This window comes from Zeugodacus cucurbitae, chromosome 6, assembly GCF_028554725.1.
Source record: "Zeugodacus cucurbitae isolate PBARC_wt_2022May chromosome 6, idZeuCucr1.2, whole genome shotgun sequence".
Taxonomy (NCBI): Eukaryota; Metazoa; Arthropoda; class Insecta; order Diptera; family Tephritidae; genus Zeugodacus; species Zeugodacus cucurbitae.
In genome coordinates, this window is record NC_071671.1 from 36,262,077 (window position 1) to 36,281,687 (window position 19,611).

The window sequence follows — 19,611 nt, forward strand, 5'->3', positions numbered from 1 at the left end:
TGCAATGTTGGTGTATATTAAAGAAATCTAATATGTTTCCATAAGTCCTCTGCCTGGAGTCGCTATTGTGGTACTATCGTTTGTGTCACTAATAAAAGTACTGTCTAAGGTGGTATCTAGCTTAAACTTAAGTTTTTCATCCGAAGTTTGTAAATATCTGAAAAGAGTAATAACAAGTAAGGAAAGGCTAAGTTCGGGTGCAACCGAACATTTTATACTCTCGCAATTTATTGATGTAATTCGACCCATATATTCTGATTAAAGTTCAATATAATAACGAAAATCATCATAAATAGTATATGGGGACTCGGGTAATTCGTGAACCGTTTTCACCACCAAGATATAATATATCGAAGACTATACGCCCACCTAATTTTATATTATCTATTATTAGGTATATGGAATCTGGGGGAAGTTATGACCTGATTTTAACCACTTTTGGTACATAGACAAAATGTCATAAGAAAAAAATTCAGAGGGAATGAATTACATTAAAATATCTGAGAGATTTACCAATATTTTCGGTGAAAAATTATTCTTAGACACCGAGTTCTTCATGTTCGATATCAGGGGCCTTGAAAGTCATGGTCCGCTTTTGACATTTTTTTCACAAGTGATGTCACAGCTCAAATACAGTATTTGTGTAAAGTTTTATTCTGATATCTTCATTGGTTCTTAATGTATATATTATAAAGTGAACGAATCAAAAGAATTCAAAATTGAGTTATATAGGAAGTAGGCGTTGTTGTGAACCGATTTAGCCCATATTCCACCCGTGTCATCAGGGTGTCAAGAAAGTGTTATATACCGAATTTCATTGAAATCGATAGAGTAGTTCTTGAGATATGGTTTTTGACCCATAAGTGGGCGACGCCACGCCCATTTTCTATTTTGTAAAAAAATCTGAGTGCAGCTTCCATCTGCCATTTCATATGTGATATTTAGTGTTTCTGACGTTTTTCGTTATTGAGTTAACCCACTTCTAGTAGTTTTCAACCTAACCTTTGTATGGGTGGTGGGCGTGGTTATTATCCGAATTCTTTCATTTTTGGACTGTATAAAGAAATGGCTAAAAGACTGCAGAAAGTTTGGTTTATATAGTTTTTTTGGTTTGCAAGATATATACATAAAACCTATTTGGGGGCGGGGTTACGCCCACTTTTCAAAAAAATTACTTCCAAATGTGCCCCTCCCTAATGCGATCCTATGTTCCAAATTCTGTTTTAATATCTTTATTTATGGCTTAGTTATGACACTGCATAGGTTTTCGGTTTCCGCCATTTTGTGGGCTTGGCAATGGACCGATATTGCCCATTTTCGAAAGCGACCTCCTCAGGGTGCCAAGGAATATGTGTTCCAAGTTTCATTAAGATATCTTAATTTTTACTCAAGTTATCGCTTGCACGGACAGACGGACAGACAGACAGACGGATTTCAAATCTACTCGTCATACTGATCATTTATATATATATAACCCCATATCTAACTCTTTTATTTCTGGGTGACACAAACAACCGTTATGTGAACAAAACTATTATACTCTCTTTAGCAACTTTTGTTGCGAGAGTATAAAAAGATAAAAGTAAGCTTTATATGAAAGTATATTCTAAAAAAAAATTTTATGTTATAGTACATATATACATACATATGTAAGGTTGGATATTATCAACTCACCCATCTGCCTCCAGTGGCATAATCCTTGTTCTGCTTTGGTTTTGCATGTTTTGCATGTTTGCTTTGCAGCTCGCTTTACCTTCCAAGAACCATTTTCTGCAATTATATTCCTTTAAAATACCCTGCACACCCAGTCAAACATAGTACTGCTCTGTGAAGAGAAAATTTACTATAGATATAAAATAATATCAGTAACAAATTATTAATATGCACTTAACCACTCACTTTAAATTTTCTTTTGAAATGAAAGGCGGGAATGGCGGCGAATTTTGAACTGTTCATTGCACATACGTGCATCTCTCTCTTATACATACAAAACTTAGTGTTAATGAATCCCAACAAACACTGGAATTGAAATTCTCAAACGTTGGAGAAAATATTAATTTTCAATTTGAAATTCAACATTTATACAATTTAAAAGACCACATTTTCTCAAACGTTTCCCAAAGGCTATTTCTCAAATTTGTTTCCATCGTTTTACAATTTGATAAAAACCATTTTCTGAAATATATAGCATTCCGTTTCATTCCGTTCAATAAACAATCAATCATCTGTCAAAAAGTATTCATAATTAAAACAATTAAGGAAAGGCTAAGTTCGGGTGCAACCGAATATTTTATACTCTCGCAATTTATTGATGTAATTTTATAAAGATATCACAATTCGACGCATATATTCTGAATAAAGTTCAATAGAATAACGAAAATCAGCATAAATAGTATTTGGGGACACCTATATTTTCGGTGAAAAATTATTCTTAGGCACCGAGTTCTTCATGTTCGATATCAGGGCCTTGAAAAGTCATGGTCCGATTTTGACAATTTTTCCACAATTGTATCACAGCTCAAATACAGTATTTTTTAAGTTTTATTCCGATATCTTCATTGGTTCTTAATGTACATATCTATACTAATATTATAAAGAGGAAATGTTTGTTTTTTTGTTTGTTTGTCTCGAATAGGCTTCGAAACTACTGAACCGATTTGAAAAATTCTTTCACCGTTGGAAAGCTATACTATCCCTGAGTGACATAGGCTATATTTAGTTTAAAAAAAAATAGGGTTCCTTACCAAAACTCCTATAATGTAAAAAAAAATACCAAAAAACTTTCTTTAATCGCGAATGCTGCGAAAATGATTGAAGATATAACAAAGTGATGTACTACTACTAGAACTTATCATTATCTACAAAAAAAGTCGCGACATCATATCTCTAACTATTATAGTTTTGTCACAATATTTTTTTTATATAAAAAATTTAATTAAAATACCACTACTTGAAAAGGCTCTTTATTTATACCTTAGTATTAATCCTTAGGAGGATGGGATCATGTGTAGAAGTTCACGCAAGTGAGGAAAGTTTTTGATTGTCATATACTTGGGAGTGGCCAGAAACGATTCTTCTCCACATGGTTCAAGCAGCTCACGACTTCCGGTTTTAGACCAAGTATCCTCTGGGTAGCCAACAGACATCCGTTTGAAGGCGAGCTAAATTGAGAAGGCGAAGCCCGCTTATGCGGTTGTGCGTAGGGCTTGGGACCCACCACATAAAAACACCCCCCAATGAAAAATCTACGAAAGCCTCGGATGAGACACCCCCCTTTTGATGACGACCCCTGCAAACGTTATATAATGATATAAGGGCATGCACCTGGAATGTCCGGACCCTTAATTGGGAAGGTGCCTCTGCCCAGCTGGTTGATGTCCTCATACGACTCAAGGCTGACATCACCGCCATCCAAGAAGTGCGATGGACGGGACAAGGACGGAAGAAGGTGGGTCCTTGTGACATCTACTACAGCGGCCATATAAAGGAGCGCAAATTTGTTGGTGGATTTGTGGTGGGAGAGAGACTCCGTCGCAGAGTCCTGGCATTCACCCCGGTGGATGAACGTCTAGCCACAATCCGCATCAAAGCGAGGTTCTTCAACATATCGCTGATTTGCGCCCACGCCCCAACGGAAGAGAAGGACGATGTGACCAAAGATGCTTTCTATGAGCGCCTAGAACGTACCTATGAGCGCTGCCCCCGCCACGATGTAAAAGTCGTGTTTGGCGATTTTAACGCCAGGGTGGGTAAAGAAGGTGTCTTTGGCACAACAGTCGGAAAATTCAGCCTCCATGACGAAACATCGCCAAACGGCCTGAGGCAGATCGACTTCGCTGGGGCCCGAAATATGGTCGTCTGTAGTACCAGATTCCAGCATAAGAAAATACATCAAGCTACTTGGCTGTCTCCTGATCGAAACACGCGGAACCAAATCGATCACGTTGTGATAGTGTTTTAGACGTGCGTACGCTCCGAGGACCAAATATAGACTCGGACCATTATCTGGTCGCAGCGAAGATACGCACCCGCCTCTGTGCAGCAAAGAATGCCCGTCAACAAACACAAGGAAGGTTCGACGTCGAAAAGCTGCAATCGCAACAGACAGCCACGAAATACTCTACTCGACTTGCACTCCTGCTCTCTGAGAGCACTCATCAGCATCTCGGTATAAGGGAACTGTGGAACGGCATCTCAAACTCACTGCGTACCGCTGCAGCCGAAACAATTGGTTTTCGGCAACGACAAAAAACAAGCTGGTACGATGAGGAGTGCCGTCTCGCAGCGGAGAGAAAACAGACTGCCTACCTCGCAACATTGCAAACGACCACAACACGTGCGGGATGGGATAGATACCGAGAGCTGAAGAGGGAAGCGAGACGCATCTGCAGACAAAAAAAGAAAGAGGCCGAAATGCGTGAGTACGAAGAGCTTGAGAAGCTGACAGACAGAGGGAATGCTCGAAAATTTTATGAACAAATGAAGCGACTTTACGAAGGTTTCAAGACCGGAGCATCCTCATGTAGAGACCAAGGTGGTAATCTGGTAACGGATGTTCGGGGAATACTGGGATTATGGAGGGAACACTTCTCCGGCCTCCTGAATGGCAGTGAGAGTACAACACCAGGAGATGGCGAACCCGATCCCCCAATCGATGACGATGGAACAGATGTTCCATTACCCGACCATGAAGAAATTCGAATAGCAATTACCCGCTTGAAGAACAACAAAGCAGCGGGGGCCGATAGATTACCGGCAGAACTATTCAAATACGGCGGCGAAGAACTGATAAGGTGCATGCATCAGCTTCTTTGCAGAATATGGTCGGAAGAAAGCATGCCTGACGATTGGAATCTCAGTGTGCTCTGCCCAATCCATAAAAAGGGAGATCCCACAATCTGCGCCAATTATCGTGGGATCAGCCTCCTAAATATCGCATACAAGGTTCTATCGAGCGTACTGTGTGAAAGACTAAAGCCCACCGTCAACAAACTGATTGGACCTTATCAGTGTGGCTTTAGACCTGGAAAATCGACAACTGACCAGATATTCACCATGCGCCAAATTTTGGAGAAGACCCGTGAAAAGAGGATCGACACACACCACCTTTTTGTCGATTTTAAAGCTGCTTTCGACAGCACGAAAAGGAGTTGCCTTTACGCCGCGATGTCTGAATTTGGTATCCCCGCAAAACTAATACGGCTGTGTAAATTGACGCTGAGCAACACCAAAAGCTCCGTCATGATTGGGAAGGACCTCTCCGAGCCGTTCGATACCAAACGAGGTTTCAGACAAGGTGACTCACTATCGTGCGACTTCTTTAACCTGATGCTGGAAAAAATTATAAGAGCTGCAGAGCTAAACCGAGAAGGTACAATCTTCTACAAGAGTGTACAGCTCCTGGCGTACGCCGATGATATTGATATCATCGGAAGCAACAACCGCGCCGTTTGTTCTGCTTTTTCCCGCATGGATAAGGACGCGAAGCGAATGGGTCTGGAGGTGAATGAGGACAAGACGAAATATCTCCTGTCATCAAGCAAACAGTCGGCGCATTCGCGTCTTGGCTCCCACGTCACTGTTGACAGTCATAACTTCGAGGTCGTAGATAATTTCGTATACCTGGGAACCAGCATCAACAACACGAACAATGTCAGCCTCGAAATCCAGCGCAGAATAACTCTTGCCAACAGGTGCTACTTTGGACTGAGTAGGCAATTGAACAGTAAAGTCCTCTCTCGACGAACCAAAATCAAGCTCTACAAGTCGCTTATCATTCCCGTCCTGCTCTACGGTGCAGAAGCTTGGACGATGTCAACATCAGATGAGACGACACTAGGAGTTTTCGAGAGGAAAATTTTGCGCAAGATTTATGGTCCTCAGAACATTGGCAACTGCGAATACCGCAGACGATGGAACGATGAGCTGTACGAGTTATACGACGACATTGACATAGTTCAGCGAATAAAAAGACAGCGGCTACGCTGGCTAGGTCATGTTGTCCGAATGGACGAAAACACTCCAGCACTGAAAGTGTTCGATGCAGTACCCGCCGGAGGAAGCCGAGGAAGGGGAAGGCCTCCACTCCGTTGGAGGGACCAGGTGGAGAGCGACCTGGTTAAGCTTGGGATCTCCAACTGGCGCCGAACTGCGAAGGAGAGAGAGAGGTGGCGCACTATCGATTCGGCTATAACCGGCTAAACGGTTGCAACGCCAATCACATACATACATACATACATTAATCCTTATCGAAATAAATGATTTATTATTTAAGATCGCTTCAAAACCTTTATATTACTTTTTGAATTATTAGATTCTGACATTCCATTCAAAAGATATCACGAGTTAAAAATTTTGACATTTTTCGGCGGCTAACTATGCGTTGTAGAGTTGTAGGCGTCAATCAGGCACGGAGGTACGGGATGGGGGTTAAGATCACTCGCGTGGTCATGTGCGGTATTAAAAAAAGTTGTCGCTTGATAATAATATAATATAGAAATGAATTGCTGTTCGTTTGTGCCGCAAAAAAACGAGAACGGCCAAACCGATCTGGCTAATTTTAGTCTTGAAATATTCGCGGAAGGCCAGAAAAAGATTAGAAAGTGAGTAAATTTGAAAAAATTGCGAGGATGATAATAATAAGAGAATTTTATTCGAGTTGACAAGAAAAATATAAAAAGAGAAAACAAAAAAAAAATAGTATTTTGAAGGTTATCATTGTTGCTTTGTTAAAATATTTTTGTTATAGTTCAATTGTATAAGGTTGTGTCGATAGCCCAAAACAATTTGTAACAAATAAGGAAAGGCTAAGTTCGGGTCCAACCGAACATTTTATTAAGATAGCACACAATTTTACCTATATATTCGACATAAAGTCCAATAGAAAATCATCATATATCGTATATGAGGGCTGATGTAATTCCAGAACCAATTTCACTAATTTTCACCACCAAGGTTAACGGGAATAGGGGCAACTTGGCACCTGTTAGTAGGCAAACATACGGCACATTCGGCCTAGAAATTACTCCTAAATTGCAAATGAACGAAATACCAGTCGGCAAAATCGCCAAAAATAGCGCTATAACGAAGATTTTCCAAATATTCAAGAAGTCGCTGGAGGTACTGCACAGGACTTTAAAAGATCTTGATTGTCGATGAACGTTTTTGGTATAGCCAGGATTCTGTTAGTAGGTGATTTACGCCAGACTCTTCCAATTATTCCTGGATCAACTGTTACTGACGGACTAATCGCATGCCTAAAATCATTTAATTTGTGGCGACACATGAAGAATCGCCAATTAACAACTAACATATGAGTGTTTTTGCAACAATATCAAATTGCGATTGTAGAAGTAGTTGGCAGTTGACACCTCGATGGATTAATAGCATTTCCAACAGATTTCTCTCACTTCATTGACTCGAAAGAGAAGTTTTCCTGTCATGAAACCTCAATATGATAACCATAAATGGCTGATTGAATGACCTACATTGGTGGTAAAAAAAAGATATCGATGATCTTAATGCGACAATTTAGAATTTCGGTCCAAGACAGTGGGCTCAGCTACAAACCAGGATGACGTAGTCAATTATCCTAAACTATTTAAAATTGCTTGTACTTTGCAATTAAAAGTAGTGTGAGTTGTAATCATGCTGCGTAACATAAGTCAACCTCGAGTAATCAATATCGTCGCCGAAGCCAAGATTGGACCAACTTAATTTAATGTATACCTTAGCCACAAAAACGTGTGGCCGGGTCTGCTAGTTATATTATAAAGTGGACGAATCAGAATAATTCAAAATTGAGTTATATGGGAAGTAGGCGTAACTTTATTTAAGGCTTAGTTATGACACTGTAAGCATTGTTACCAGATCAGACAAAATACTTATTTTTGGGCATTTAAATTAAAATTATAACATTTATTACGATTAATAATTATTATATCCTAAATGATTAATATAAATAATAACTATTTAAATTTCAGTTAGAGATATTATGGTATATTAAAACAACCGGTTTTCGAACATTCGGTGGTAAATAAAGTGAATTAATACGTATCAACTCACCATTAATACACTTTTTTACGAAAAATTAAAATCCCGATGCTGCAGATCACAAAACATTTCTTCAAATACCCTAAAATGTTGCGTTTCCATTTATATTCATTGTTTTAAGTTCTTATAAGTGAACTTGCACGGCGATTACAAGTCCTTCGTACAATTTTTAGCGACATTTCACTCTGGCCGTTCCAGTTTCCCAATTGCAAAACGTCAAAACCTACTAATATATTCCAGTTGTCAAAAGATTAGTAGGTTTTGACGTTTGATATTGTGCTCTCACTTCCAGTGAGATGAGAGTTATACACCTCTTTATCTCTAGCAGCAATTTTGAAGAATAAAAGGGAAAGGAAGTATAATATTATAAATATTTGTTATAATTGTGATATTTTTGTCTTATTAAATAGTACAATATTAAAATATTATCAAGAATGCAAAACTTTAAACGGGTTTATCTCAAAAATCGAAGTTTGAAGTCAGTGGACACGATTTCTTGAAAAGTTATGAAACGATTCTGTTGAAAAATTTTCACACATCTTTATTACAACTACATATTTTTTCGAGTCAGTATATGGCAAAAATTTTACCACAAAAGTTAGTTTTTTTGTTCAAAATCTATCAAAAATTGTAAATATACCCATGTTTTCAACCTGTTAAACCAACCTATCCCCTTAAATTAAACTGTATACATACACTTGCGCACTTAAAGTTTTTCAAATATTTGAATATTTTTTACCATTATAGGAAAAAATGTAAAAACAATTATATGTACTTACATAGGTATATATGAATCTATGTAGATATATATATATAAATCTTATTCAAATTTATTATTAAAAAAAATTATACAGTGTTGATTAGGAGATTCGTTTTTCAACAACATTATTTGGTGAAATTAACCGTGGAAATTTAAAAGGAAATAGATTTTTGATGACATATTTTGAACCAACTAAGCGGGAAAATCAATTAACCGAGTCCAATTATACGAGAAATTTCACATGTTCTTTCATATGCTATATGTTTTGCCCGATAACACCGTTCAATTAAACGGGGTAAACAATTAACCATTAAATGAAAAGTACTGTATAAGAGATATTCCAAAGGATACACGAACTTTAAAGTGTACTCCTAGGATTCCACCCGTAGAAAAAATGGGAACAGGAGAGTATATTCACTACGGCATAGAAGACTACTTGACAGATTTTTTATTGAGGAAATCATTTGATTCCACCGAAATTCACTTCAACATAAATATTGATGGCCTTCCACTCGCAAAAAGTTCAAATTTGCAAGCTTGGCCTATTTTAATAAATGTAAATGGGGAACCAGTTGTCATGGTTGTGGGAGCATATTGCACAAATAGTAAGGCACTCTGCCCGAACATCTTCTTGCAACGATTTGTGGTACTTATTAGAACATGGTTTAAACTTCAATGGTAAACATTTTTCAATTTATTGCCGGTCTTTTATTTGGGATGCTCCAGTAAGATCCTATGTATTGGTTGTGAAAGGACACACTGCCTTTTTTTATTGCATAAAATGCACTCAAAAAGGCGAATCTGTAGGACATCGGATAATTTTCCGTAGTGAAATCTATCCTAACAGAACAGATGCAGATTTTCGCTCACGAAGTAATGCAAATCGGAGGATGGGATCATGTGTAGAAGTTCACGCAAGTGAGGAAAGTTTTTGATTGTCACTCACTTGGGAGTGGCCAGAAACGATTCTTCTCCACATGGTTCAAGCAGCTCACGACTTCCGGTTTTAGACCAAGTATCCTCTGGGTAGCCAACAGACATCCGTTTGAAGGCGAGCTAAAGTGAGAAGGCGAAGCCCGCTTATGCGGTTGTGCGTAGGGTTTGGGACCCACCACATAAAAACACCCCCCAATGAAAAATCTACGAAAGCCTCGGATGAGACACCCCCCTTTTGATGACGACCCCTGCAAACGTTTTAAGGATAATGATATAAGGGCATGCACCTGGAATGTCCGGACCCTTAATTGGGAAGGTGCCTCTGCCCAGCTGGTTGATGTCCTCATACGACTTAAGGCTGACATCACCGCCATCCAAGAAGTGCGATGGACGGGACAAGGACGGAAGAAGGTGGGTCTTTGTGACATCTACTACAGCGGCCATATAAAGGAGCGCAAATTTGGTGTTGGATTTGTGGTGGGAGAGAGACTCCGTCGCAGAGTCCTGGCATTCACCCCGGTGGATGAACGTCTAGCCACAATCCGCATCAAAGCGAGGTTCTTCAACATATCGCTGATTTGCGCCCACGCCCCAACGGAAGAGAAGGACGATGTGACCAAAGATGCTTTCTATGAGCGCCTAGAACGCACCTATGAGCGCTGCCCCCGCCACGATGTAAAAGTCGTGCTTGGTGATTTTAACGCCAGGGTGGGTAAAGAAGGTGTCTTTGGCACAACAGTCGGAAAATTCAGCCTCCATGACGAAACATCGCCAAACGGCCTGAGGCTGATCGACTTCGCTGGGGCCCGAAATATGGTCGTCTGTAGTACCAGATTCCAGCATAAGAAAATACATCAAGCTACTTGGCTGTCTCCTGATCGAAACACGCGGAACCAAATCGATCACGTTGTGATAGACGGAAGACATGTCTCCTGTGTTTTAGACGTGCGTACGCTCCGAGGACCAAATATAGACTCGGACCATTATCTGGTCGCAGCGAAGATACGCACCCGCCTCTGTGCAGCAAAGAATGCCCGTCAACAAGCACAAGGAAGGTTCGACGTCGAAAAGCTGCAATCGCAACAGACAGCCACGAAATACTCTACTCGACTTGCACTCCTGCTCTCTGAGAGCACTCATCAGCATCTCGGTATAAGGGAACTGTGGAACGGCATCTCAAACTCACTGCGTACCGCTGCAGCCGAAACAATTGGTTTTCGGCAACGACAAAAAACAAGCTGGTACGATGAGGAGTGCCGTCTCGCAGCGGAGAGAAAACAGACTGCCTACCTCGCAACATTGCAAACGACCACAACACGTGCGGGATGGGATAGATACCGAGAGCTGAAGAGGGAAGCGAGACGCATTTGCAGACAAAAAAAGAAAGAGGCCGAAATGCGTGAGTACGAAGAGCTTGAGAAGCTGGCAGACAGAGGGAATGCTCGAAAATTTTATGAAAAAATGAAGCGACTTAACGAAGGTTTCAAGACCGGAGCATCCTCATGTAGAGACCAAGGTGGTAATCTGGTAACCGATGTCCAGGGCATACTGGGATTATGGAGGGAACACTTCTCCGACCTGCTGAATGGCAGTGAGAGTACAACACCAGGAGATGGCGAACCCGATCCCCCAATCGATGACGATGGAACAGATGTTCCATTACCCGACCATGAAGAAATTCGAATAGCAATTACCCGCTTGAAGAACAACAAAGCAGCGGGGGCCGATAGATTACCGGCAGAACTATTCAAATACGGCGGCGAAGAACTGATAAGGCGCATGCATCAGCTTCTTTGCAGAATATGGTCGGAAGAAAGCATGCCTGACGATTGAAATCTCAGTGTGCTCTGCCCAATCCATAAAAAGGGAGATCCCACAATCTGCGCCAATTACCGTGGGATCAGCCTCCTAAATATCGCATACAAGGTTCTATCGAGCGTATTGTGTGAAAGACTAAAGCCCACCGTCAACAAACTGATTGGACCTTATCAGTGTGGCTTTAGACCTGGAAAATCGACAACCGACCAGATATTCACCATGCGCCAAATCTTGGAAAAGACCCGAGAAAAGAGGATCGACACACACCACCTTTTTGTCGATTTTAAAGCTGCTTTCGACAGCACGAAAAGGAGTTGCCTTTACGCCGCGATGTCTGAATTTGGTATCCCCGCAAAACTAATACGGCTGTGTAAATTGACGTTGAGCAACACCAAAAGCTCCGTCATGATTGGGAAGGACCTCTCCGAGCCGTTCGATACCAAACGAGGTTTCAGACAAGGTGACTCACTATCGTGCGACTTCTTTAACCTGATGCTGGAAAAAATTATAAGAGCTGCAGAGCTAAACCGAGAAGGTACAATCTTCTACAAGAGTGTACAGCTCCTGGCGTACGCCGATGATATTGATATCATCGGAAGCAACAACCGCGCCGTTTGTTCTGCTTTTTCCCGCATGGATAAGGAGGCGAAGCGAATGGGTCTGGAGGTGAATGAGGACAAGACGAAATATCTCCTGTCATCAAACAAACAGTCGGCGCATTCGCGTCTTGGCTCCCACGTCACTGTTGACAGTCATAACTTCGAGGTCGTAGATAATTTCGTATACCTGGGAACCAGCATCAACAACACGAACAATGTCAGCCTCGAAATCCAGCGCAGAATAACTCTTGCCAACAGGTGCTACTTTGGACTGAGTAGGCAATTGAACAGTAAAGTCCTCTCTCGACGAACCAAAATCAAGCTCTACAAGTCTCTTATCATTCCCGTCCTGCTTTACGGTGCAGAAGCTTGGACGATGTCAACATCAGATGAGACGACACTAGGAGTTTTCGAGAGGAAAATTTTGCGCAAGATTTATGGTCCTCAGAACATTGGCAACGGCGAATACCGCAGACGATGGAACGATGAGCTGTACGAGTTATACGACGACATTGACATAGTTCAGCGAATAAAAAGACAGCGGCTACGCTGGCTAGGTCATGTTGTCCGAATGGACGAAAACACTCCAGCCCTGAAAGTGTTCGATGCAGTACCCGCCGGAGGAAGCCGAGGAAGGGGAAGGCCTCCACTCCGTTGGAGGGACCAGGTGGAGAGCGACCTGGTAACACTTGGGATCTCCAACTGGCGCCGAACTGCGAAGGAGAGAGACAGGTGGCGCACTATCGTCGATTCGGCTATAACCGGCTAAACGGTTGCAACGCCAATCACATACATAAGTAATGCAAATCATAATAAAATATTGGACCAAATAGCTATTGAAAAGATACCAATCGACGTTGTGAAGTCATTTCCATATGACTATGTATATGCATGTGGTGTGTTTAGGTGTCATCAAAAGCTTACTTTTAGACGCTGAAAGGTAAAATCACTTTTTACTACTTAGTTTGGGTATGTGAATTTTATTAAATGAAACCTCTTGCTTCAATGAGTGTGCGAAAATTCTTTTAAATGAATTCGTCAAAAACATTTCTAGACATTTCTTGACGATTCATTCTTAACTTTTAACTTCCACAGTCTTACTCATTTACGTTCTGATGCATTAAATTATGGAGGATTAGGATCTATTAGCGCATTTAAGTTCGATAACTTTTTGTCCAAGCTTAAACGTAAATGTAATAGTAAAACTCATACTGCTGCCCAAATTTATAATCGTTTAGTTGAGGAAAGCTCGTTCAGTAATGATAATTTTGAGGTTGCAAATGTAAAGCAAAATCATCCAATCAGGTCATTAAATACAAATTCATTTTATTTATCCTTAAAAAGACCATATAATTTTTAGAGTATAAAAAAAAATTTAAAATAATAAATTTTTCTCAGGAAAATGGTGTATCAAAAATTTCATCCGTGGAAGTTAGCAATTTGAATGACTTCTGTATTACACCAATAAAATCATCGAACTTTAATATTTCTCTTTACAATTTTCAAGTTGCGCCTATCAGCATTTAGCGGAAGAAATATCACAAAAAATGATTTTGCTTAGTAATTTTGAGTGTAGTCAATATGTATTTATTCCTCTTATTCACAATTAGATGGATTTCAATAGCTCGTTTATATCGATTGGATGTGAGCAAACCACTAAATCAAGTAAGTAGTTAATACAATATCGTGAGGAGGTTGCTTTCGAAGATGGGCAAAATCGGTCCACTGCCACGCCCACAAAAGGGCGAAAACCGAAAACCTATACAGTGTCACAACTAAGCCATAAATAAAGTTATGATAATAAAATTTAGAACATAGGATCGCATTAGGGAGGGGCACATTTGGATGTAATTTTTTTGAAAAGTGGGCGTGACCCAGCCCCCAAATAGGTTTTTTGTATATATCTTGCAAACCAATAAAGCTATATAAACAAAACTTCCTGCAGTCGTTTCTTTTAGCCGTTTTCTTATACCAAAAATGAAAGAAATCGGATAATAACCACGCCCACCTCCCATACAAAGGTTAGGTTGATAATGACTAAAAGTGAGTTAACTCACTAACAAGAAACACCAAATTTTACATAAGAAATGACAGAAGGAAGTTTCACTGAGATTTTTTTACATAATGGAAAATGGGCGTGGCATCGCCCACTTATGGGTGAAAAACCATATCTCAAGAACTACTCGACAGATTTCAATGAAATTCGGTTCACAACTACGCCAACTTCCCATATAACTCAATTTTGAATTCTTCTGATTCAATCACTTTATAATACATACATATATACATTAGGAACAAATGAAGATAGCGGAATAAAATTTTACACAAAAATTGTGCTTGAGCTGTGACATCAGTTGTGGAAAAATTGTCAAAATCGGACCATAACTTTTCAAGGCCCCTGATATAGAACAAGAAGAACTCAGTGCCTAAGGGTAATTTTTAACGGAAAATATAAGTAAATCTTTCAGATATTTTAATGTAATTCATTCCCTCTGAATTTTTTTCTTATAACAGTTTGTCTCTGAACCAAAAATGGTTAAAATCGGGTCAGAACTTCCCCCAGATCCCATATACCTAATTATAAGTAATATAAAATATTACTTTGTATCTTGGTGGTGAAAATGAGTGTAATCGGTTCAGGAATTACCTCAGCCCTCATATACTACATATGACGATTTGCGTTATTCTATTAAACCTTATGCCGAATATATGGGTCGAATTGTATATTATCAGAGAATATGAAGTAATATAGAAATGACAAAATTTCAGTTTCGGGTGCGGGCGGTAAGCTTCAGGGGGAATTTGGTTAGCAGAAGTTGAACAACGGAATTATGTTAAATTTCATATTCTTTACATTGCGCCGACGTCCCGCCTATTCGTAAATTCTTGTTGCCTATTCGTAATTTGTGATGTGTTTTGTTGTTGGCTTTTTGAAAGAAGCAATGGTTTGTATTTGCGATCAAGTCTGTTTTTGTATTTACGAGTAAAAACAAAAATGCAGAAGCAATGACGCTTTGCAGTGTATATTTCAAAAGAATTTTAGCATTGAATTGACTTTTGTTTTTGAATATGCTCTGGTTAGAGCATGTGTGCATATGTTAATATGCGATTGATCTTCTACGTGAATGGATGTATGCTCCCTTGCGCTTGAAACAAATTTTAATTTTTGTTTATATACATATGTATCTATATATATTTTGACGTGGTTGATCCCAATTCAAAATTTTTACAAATATTTTTAAGTGGCTTGTTCCAAATAAACTTATTTGTATACATACTCCAAATTTTTAATTGTTTTTGTATTTATATTGAAATTGCAACGGTATGGCCGCAATTCAAAATACTACATGGACAAATAAAAATAGTGCAAGGTCGGGAATTAAATGTTGTGTGCGCAGTTGCCAAAAATCAAAAAGATACTGGCCCAATTTAAAATTATTTAAATTTCCCGCTGCCGATCTTATTTTCGGTCAAATTTGGCGGGAAAAATGCAATGTTGCAAATGAAGATTATGACAAAAAACTTTATATTTGTCATAATCACTTCTGCAGCACGTTCATCGGGAAAAAATTAAAAAAAAATGATGCAATTCCTACATTAAATTTGGTTGAAGATCATTTATTTTCTGAAGAAGACCTTGTGGAACCAGATATTCCCTCGAAGCGACCCCACTGGGATGATGTTATGTGCAATAACTGTGAAAAAAAATACAAGAATATCTAATTTTTATAGAAAAAAATACATCGATTTATTGAAGAAATTTAGAAAAATCAAAGTAAAGCTGAGAACAAAGGAACTCCCTGTTTTTAAATCTAGAAAGGCAAATTTAAGGATGTTGCAAAACTCAATTGACTCTTCAAAAAATATAAGTTCTGAGTCCAAAACATTTTGCAAGCTGTTGGTAAGCACGAGGTCAAAGGAATATTCTGATGTGAAATATTTGGCGCAAAATATATTTTATATTTCACAGTCAACTTATTCCTTTCTAAGGAATAAATGAAATCTAAATTTGCCACACATAAGCTCTTTAAATCGATGGGCTCCAATAAAATTCCTTCAACCTGGTATCAAAAATGTCGCCTTCGATTCCATCAAGAGTATGTGTTTAGAATTAAAAGAAAAAAATGAAAATCACTTAGTACTTTTGATGGACGAAATGGCAATTCGAAAGGAATTAAGATATGTATGCGTTTTTATGCTGAAATCAATGTTTTCTAATTGGAGTTCAATTTTAAATTGTTTTGTTTCTGAGAACGGATTAACCTCAAATATTTTATGTGGAATTATAAAAGAAATTCTGAGAATGATAAGTAGCTTTGGCATAAATATAAATGTACTAGTTTGCGATCAGGGATCATCAAATCGAAAATGCTTTTCTAATTTTGGGGTTAGTACAGAAAAGCCTAGTTTTAATTTGGAAGGGAAAAACATTTACTGTATGTTTGATTTCCCACATTTGATTAAGTCTTTACGGAATGGATTGCTGAAGTGTGACCTAAGAACGCCCGATGGCATTGTAAGTTTTAAAGTCATACAAGAGTTGTGGGAACGATAGGAAAACTGTAATACCAAAATGTGCCCAAAGTTGACTAGACAACACATATTTCCAAACTCATTTGAAACAAGTAAGGAAGGGCTAAGTTCGGGTGTAACCGAACATTTTATACTCTCGCAATTTATTTATTTAACTTTATTTATATTATATAATAAACGATTTGACCCACATATTCGTCATAACCAATAGAGCTATATAAACCAAACTTTCTACAGTCTCTTTTTTTAGCCACTTCCTAATACAGTTCAAAAATGAAAGAAATCGGATCATAACCACGCCCACCTCCCATACAAAAGTTAGGTTGAAAATTACTAAAAGTGGGTTAACTCACTAACAAAAGACGTCAGAAACACTAAATTTGACATAAGAAATGGCAGATGGAAGTTGCACTCAGATTTTTTTACAAAATGGAAAATGGGCGTGGCGTCGCCCACTTATGGGTCAAAAACCATATCTCAGGAACTACTCGACTGATTTCAATGAAACTTGGTTTGTAATAGTTTCCTTACATCCCAATGATATGTTGTGAAAATAGGTCAAATCGCTTCACAACCGCGCCTACTTCCTATATACCAGAACTTTGGAGACAATCTGAATCGTTTACTTTACAATATATAAAGTAAGCACTAGTGAAGATATCGGTGCAGAACTTTGCACAAATACTATGTTAATAGTGTGACAGCCCCATTCTAAAAATCGCCGAAATCGAACCATCGAACCGAAGACCTCGGTGCTTCTAACTTAATATTATGGTTTCCAACTTTCAATGGACTTTATACAATATATATGACGAATATGTGGGTCAAATTGTGTATTATATAATATAAATAAAGTTAAATAAATAAATTGCGAGAGTATAAAATGTTCGGTTACACCCGAACTTAGCCCTTCCTTACTTGTTTTTTATTTAAAATTGAAACAATTAATAATTTTTTTTATATAAAAATTATAATAAACTATATGTTTGTTTTCGTTTTTGTCGCAATGACTAAAAAAATATGATTATAACTATTAATACATATTTATGTATAAATTTAATTTTACAGCTGACATATAAATCATATCACATACATATGTACGTTTATTTATATTCCCTCATATCCATAATTTTTATACTCGCGCAACAAAAGTTGCTAAAGAGAGTATTATAGTTTTGTTCACATAACGGTTTACAACCACTACTACTTTCCTTATAACTCAATTTTGAAATCCATCTTATATTAGTGCATATCATCTCTGGCTTCACTTGTGAAAAAATTGTCGAAAACGGACCATAACTTTTCAAGGCCCCAGATATCGAACATGTTGAACTCAGCGCCTATGGATAAATTTTAACCGAAAATATGGGTAAATCTCTCAGATATCTCAATTTAATTCAGAGGAAATTGTTTTCTTCTAATAGTGTGTCTCTGTTCCAAAAACTATTAAAATCGGGTCAGAACATTTCCATATACCTCATTGTAGGTTTTTCAAAAGAATCTTCTCCTACCTCCCATATACCTAATTATAGGTTTTTCAAAAATAGGATGAGCTTAATTCCGCATATATGTATTGGTTAAATTTCTTCAATAAATTGCGAGAGTATAAAATGTTCGGTTGCACCCGAACTTAGCGTTTCCTTACTTGTTATGATGTTTTTTGTTTTAGGTGTAAAAATGTGAGAAACGAAGCAAGGAAACGAGGAGTCATTCGGCTACAATTATGGCTTCTGTGCATTGAATTTTCTGTAAAGTTAACAGCGAAATGAGCGAGTTTTCTGTGAACTTAACAGCAAACTAGTGGGTTGTACCAGTATGACCCGCCATACAACGTGTACGTTGTACGAGATGCGCATTCTATATTACTTCATATTCTCTGATATTATCTTACTAAAATTTCTTCAATAAACTGCGAGAGTATAAAATGTTCGGTTGCACCTGAACTTAGCCTTTCCTTACTTGTTCTATATATATTTATAGGTGGCTGAATTGCAAATGATAATAGCATCCAATTCGAACAAATTTGTTAAAATGGCTTGGCAAAAAATTTTTACGGACGATGTTGCCCAGATATACTCCTGGAAAGGAACGAAGACGAAAAAACCGGCAAGAGCACTTAGTGTGACGATAGTATTAAGGCGTAATATTAATTTTATTGCTTTATTCTTATTTGTAATTTTTTTCTATTATAGAGGCATACCATCAAAAATTCCCTACCGCTGCCACGGACATGGAATTCGAGCGAACTACATTGAATTTTTTACAACACGCCAGCAACATAATCACAATCAAAAAAATAATTGAATACGAAAGCAAAAAAAATATGTCGTCGGTAATCGTAGATTAATTAGTTCTTATTTTATTGCGCGACAATTTTAAATTTAATTTTGTAAGTTGTAATTGGATTATTCTTAAGTTTTGCACTGAAATTAACTTTTTACTCATTTTGTTTCCTTATCTTAAGAATGTACGTTACCATGTTATTTATTGTTTAATAAAATTTATGTATACATATATGTAAGTGTACATATGTACATATATACTTCTTTGTTGTACTTTTCCGCTATATATGTTCTCTCCCGGGAATTTGACTCGCTGTCTTAAGCTAAACTTAATTCAGTCTGATGTAAACAGTCAAGCTATGAATCATGGATAATATGATACGAAACTCTTCTCTTTTGCTTGTTGAGAGAGCCCATGAACTCATTTTTGATGTTGGCAACAAAGCCAGATCATGGGCTACTGAACAGCTGACAGTCAAAATGACGAGCTACCACTAAGAATCCCGCAGAAATAAATGATTAAATGGTTCGTTTTTGTACGATAAGTTTTTTGTGATTTTTGAATTACTATTAACTTTTATTTAAATGGAATTAATATGTGTATATTATTTAAGAAACGGTGGCTATTTGA

At 38.2% G+C, this 19,611-nt stretch overlaps 1 long non-coding RNA gene across 2 annotated transcripts; it reads left to right on the forward strand.

The window, feature by feature from the left end:
- Positions 1 to 18,414: 18,414 nt before the first annotated feature.
- Positions 18,415 to 19,227, forward strand: LOC128922701 (uncharacterized). Of its 2 annotated transcripts, none has more exons than XR_008471880.1 (3): positions 18,415 to 18,615; positions 18,679 to 18,838; positions 18,891 to 19,227. It is a non-coding gene; the product is annotated as an uncharacterized LOC128922701 (long non-coding RNA). The 2 variants fall into 2 exon arrangements; XR_008471881.1 differs by having other exon boundaries at positions 18,422 to 18,615; positions 18,679 to 18,828.
- Positions 19,228 to 19,611: the final 384 nt, after the last annotated feature.